Source organism: Sprattus sprattus, assembly GCF_963457725.1.
Source record: "Sprattus sprattus genome assembly, chromosome: 19".
NCBI lineage: Eukaryota > Metazoa > Chordata > Actinopteri > Clupeiformes > Clupeidae > Sprattus > Sprattus sprattus.
This window is the reverse complement of record NC_137917.1, coordinates 25,776,239-25,781,238: the sequence shown is the minus strand read 5'-3', so window position 1 is coordinate 25,781,238 and position 5,000 is coordinate 25,776,239. Positions and strand designations below refer to the sequence as shown.

Here is a 5,000-nt window from a genome sequence, read left to right as displayed (position 1 = left end):
TTACATTCTCGTGGGTGAGTGAGTGAGCGAGAGAGCTGGGGAGAGCTGCATTTGAAATCAAAGCGAGCGTCAGGCTGGCCGGCCGCCTGTCTGCCAGGGCAGATTGGAGAGAGAGAGAGAGAGAGAGAGAGAGAGAGCTGATGAAAAAGCCAAGGCTGAGACACCGGACGCTTCAATAACCCTCTCCTCCCCCCTCCTCACCCTCTCGCCACCGCACCCCAAAAATAACAACCCGGGGCCTGGGTGCCTCATCTCATTCCACTTTCTTGCAAATAACTTCTTCTTGTGTTTTATTTTATTTGAGTCTTTAGTTTGATAAATATAAAACCATCAAATGTGCGTTTTAAGTGGGTATTGCACGGTGAGGATTCAGGGGCTTCTGAATCCGGACGACTCTGCTGTGTCTTTCCTCTGCAGGTGACGTCGCTGACTGATGCTACGTGAATTTGGGGGGCATTAAAAAGACCCCTCAGTGAGGTAGTTAGCTTGCTGACCTGTAGTCCAAGTTTAATAACCTCAACACTAAATCACTAAATGCAACAATGTCAAAAACAACGAACAAGAAATTGATTCAAAAATGCCAAATAACAGACAAACTCCAACCGATTTATTGTGGGGGGGGGGGGGGGGACCATCTGAACTCGCTGGCAAGCAAGAGGCCCTCGTTAGCATAGATACAATTTAGGGTGCTTATTTATTATTCTGCGTTTACAGGAAATTAATGGCTAAGACTGCAACAATAACCGCATCACCATACGTGGTATTAGGGGGTGTGCCGCAATATTGAGCCAGTCACCGCCATTACCGTCATCACAGCTTTTGTTTTGCTCTCCTCATTAGCTTTTTGGCTTGGCTTGGTCTGGGGCCTTCTCTACACATATCCTTCTTTCTTTTCATCCCTCAACATGAGAACGAGAAAACCATTCTTCAATTTCTGTTCGTGTGTTAACCAGCCTTTCCTACCGGATGTCACTGAAGCCTGGGTGCTAGCTCTTATTTCTGCCTTGACACTCTTCAGAATGCCATTCATTTCTTTGAAAACACAAATTAAGTATGTGTAAATATTGTGAATAAATGTGAATATGACATGTAACTGTAAGTGACCATTTCACTAGTGATCGCACCAAACCCTCATGACTGCACGTCAAGGCAACAAGACCAGACAGACATGTCAAGCAGAAATCGCCTTTTTTAATTATGTTTACTTTTAACCCCCTAATCTCTTTCAGCTCAACGATTTCAACATATTAAGGGACAAGTAACGGCAAATTAATTTTAAAACATGGCGGGGGGGGGGGGGTTGGTTGCAAAATTACTGCAAACTACAAGGTGGCTTTCTTCAAACATTATGAATGGAAGTAAAGGGGTCTATCCCTGAAGATAAGGCTTCACGATTCAGTTGTCCCTCCTGTCTGACAAGTACATTTTCCCATGCTTACCAAAAAGAGGGGGAATGAGAGATAACACTCCAAAGCATTGGAAATGATTGATTATTATTATGTATTAATATAATTGATGAAATAGTTAATTATTTATCAGTATCATACAAACACACACATACAAATACACACATACAAACACACACAAACAAACACACACACACACACACAAACACACACGTACAAACACACACACATATGCCACTGTATTTGTGCACTGGTGCATGCGCCCAGGATTGCCAAACGACACACACACACACACACACACCGATCAAGGGAACAGATAGCAGGTCTTATACACTCACACGTGACACAGGCACTCACACTGGACGGATCCACTAACAGACGTGGGACTAATAAAATAACACAGAGGTGGGAATCAAATAGACATGGACGAAATTATAACAGTCGTGCAAACTAATACATTTCAATAAAGGGAGGCAGAATTACCTCATTCCATAACGATAACAGTCAGAATTAAACACGAACCATTCACACAAAGCATTATGGGGGCGAGCTGCTTACAGTCTCTGCGCTGTGACCACTGTTACGCTACAATGAAACTTTCGAACGTCTAGAGCAGGGGTGTCAAACTCAAATACACAGAGGGCCGGAATAAAAAAAATGGGTGTAAGTCGAGGGCCGGACAGTGGGGGCAAGCGCTCCCTAGATTGACGTATTCTACCAACGCGGGGACGTCTAGAGGAATATAACGGAGGTTGGGTTTGAATACAAGTTAGTCGTCTGTGCTTTTTAGAAGCTTTCTTCGAAATGGTGTTGATTTTTAGGAACTCATTTTGACACGGAACTCCCATGTCTTTGCACGAACACACCCAAGCATTGCGCTGATCCACCCATGTTAACGCTTAGGATCTGGCTCGTGGTAGGACATCAGCAAAATGACTTTGCCTAGTTATTACAAATCTGCAGGACTCTGCACGTTGCCAGTCACACTGCCCATCAATCAAATTAGGGCCAATCTAGACAATCCATCTCTCTCGTAAGCCTCATCCTCTCCGAGAGTGAAGGGACTGATCGAACACTCAGGAGAACAGGTACTGAAACCCCCTCATTCATTCCAGCTGCGGTCCATCTTCCCATCACTGGACGGGTACTGAAACCGCCTCATTCCACCTGCGATCCCGTCTTCCCATCACTGGACCGGTACTGAAACCCCCTCATTCATTCCACCTGCGGTCCGTCTTCCCATCACCGGACGGGCAGCCGTGACGGCACACATACTGGATCTTGATGAGAAGTTGGGAGCAATTATGTCACGAAAGAAAAACATGAGAAGGCCTCATTCATGGGCGACGTCTCAATCTGAAACACGGCTCACTTCTACTCTACTGAGCATTACATATGGCCTCCAGCACTCCAGCAACCCCCCTCCCCTCCCACACACACACACACACACACACACACACACACACACACACACAGCACTCCTCACAACCCTAACCACTACAAGCTCTATTTTTAACAGCCATCAATTATGGAAACAATACGCCAAAGCTACAGCACCTCTTCTGAGGCATACACAACACTGCTGAGAAGGTGTGCAACCTCATGATGACCATCGCAGAGAGTGGAGGAGATGACTAGACATGAGTAAGAAAGAGAGAGAGAGAAAGAGAGAGAGAGAGAGAGAGAGAGAGAGAGAGAGAGGAAGGAAGGGTGGGAGGAAGGAAGGGAGGAAGGGAGGAAGGAAGGGAGGGAGGAAGGAAGGGAGGAAGGGAGGGAGGAAGCAAGATGACTAGGTGGAAGAGATGACTAGAGATTAGAAAGAAAGAGAGAGAGAGAACGAGAGAGAGAGAGAAAGAAAGAGAGAGAGAGAGAGAGAGAGGAAGGAAGGAAGGAAGAAAGGGAGGGAGGAAGGAAGGAAGGAAGAGAGGAAGGAAGGAAGGAAGGAGGGAAAAGGGAAAGGAATATGACAGCCGTAAAGGCATGTGGTCACAGCCACACAAACACTCTTCCTCCATCTTCAGGACCTCCTGTCATGGATCACATCTGAAAGGGTACCGTGGGAAAGGCGGGGGGGCGGGGGGGGGGGATGTGCTGCTTCTTGATTGGCTGTTGGGCTGGGAGGTATGGAGCCTGTCCCGGCTCCATTAGGTCTTCATCCATCTGACGGCTCATGCCACCCACGCCCACGCCCACGCCCACGCCCCGCGCCCCGCGCCCGGCTAATCAAATCACCCCTCACAGCGCCAGGCGTATCACTTACAGCAGGCCCACTCGCACACACACACACACACACACTCTTCTTCTTCTTCTTTGGCGGTCACTCGAGACGAGTATGACTGTCCTCTCTATAGGGTTGTCTTATTTCTTATTTGTGGGTCCTCAGGTGGCTGTAAAGGCCGATCCGTGACCCAGGGAGATTCTGCTGCAGTGTGGGCATTGGAATGTTGAGGTGGTGTGTGGTGGTGGAGCCCTTAACGCAAACTATGAAAAAGAGACAGAGAGAGAGAGCGTGCGTGCGTGTGTCTCCTGACATGACAGAAGGTGTCCTGCAATACACACTTCATCTCCCAACCCACACAGACACACACACACACACACACACACACACACACACACCTCCATCACTGTTTTGAGATGCTGTTCCTGCTAACGTACGCTTTAAAACATGTTTGATGGTGCTACCCAGACTGCAGAGAGTATTACACTAGTATTACACTCACTGCACTGGCTCCCTGTCTCATCCCGTATTGACTACTAAGTCCTCCTACTCACCCACCAATGCATAAATGGTCATGCCCCCCCTTACCTGCAAGAACTCATCACTCCCCAAACATCAACCCGCCCCCTCAGATCCAATAACAGTCTGTTCCTGCAGGTCCCAAACACCAGGCTACGCACCATGGGCGACCGGGCCTTCGCCGTTGCAGCCCCTCGACTGTGGAACAGCCTCCCGGACCACTTAAGGGCAACACAGACACTAGACTGTTTTAAGACTGGCCTAAAAACCTTTTTATTCATAAAGGCATTTCCTACTTTTTAAAAAATGTATATATTTTCTTAAACTGTCCTTTTGTCCTTTAGCACTCTGAGATTCTGCCTAGAAACAAACAAAATGAATTATTATTACGCTCGCTTCCCCTTGTGACACAGGTGAGAGAGAGACGCAGGTGGGGATGGGTGGGGGGGTCCTGGGATGGGCAATCCCTGATCACACACACCACCACACACACACGAACACACACACACACACACACACGAACACACACACACACACACACACACACACACACACACACACACCACCAGGGCAGGTGGACCCGTGGATCCATGGCCTTGTCCTGGAGAGAGAGGCCGAGGAGCGGGTGGGGGTTGGGTTGGGGGGGGGGGGGGAGGAGTGGAGGGGCTCTGCTGTTGGGCCGCGGGGCAGGAAACCATGCGTGACCACAGCCTGACATCCTCCTTCTGCTTCACTGCAGAAGCCCCCCCCCCCCCTCCTACACACACACACACACACACACACACACACACACACACAGACCCATGTCTGTCTGCTGCACACAGGATGCTGCGAAAGAACAGCACGTGCACACACAC

General features: G+C 48.6%; 1 protein-coding gene across 1 annotated transcript in view; it reads right to left on the bottom strand.

Moving 5' to 3' along the window:
- Nucleotides 1-5,000, bottom strand: part of rims2a (regulating synaptic membrane exocytosis 2a) — a gene marked incomplete at both ends in the record, with an annotated part of 194,304 nt that overhangs the window by 114,071 nt on the left and 75,233 nt on the right.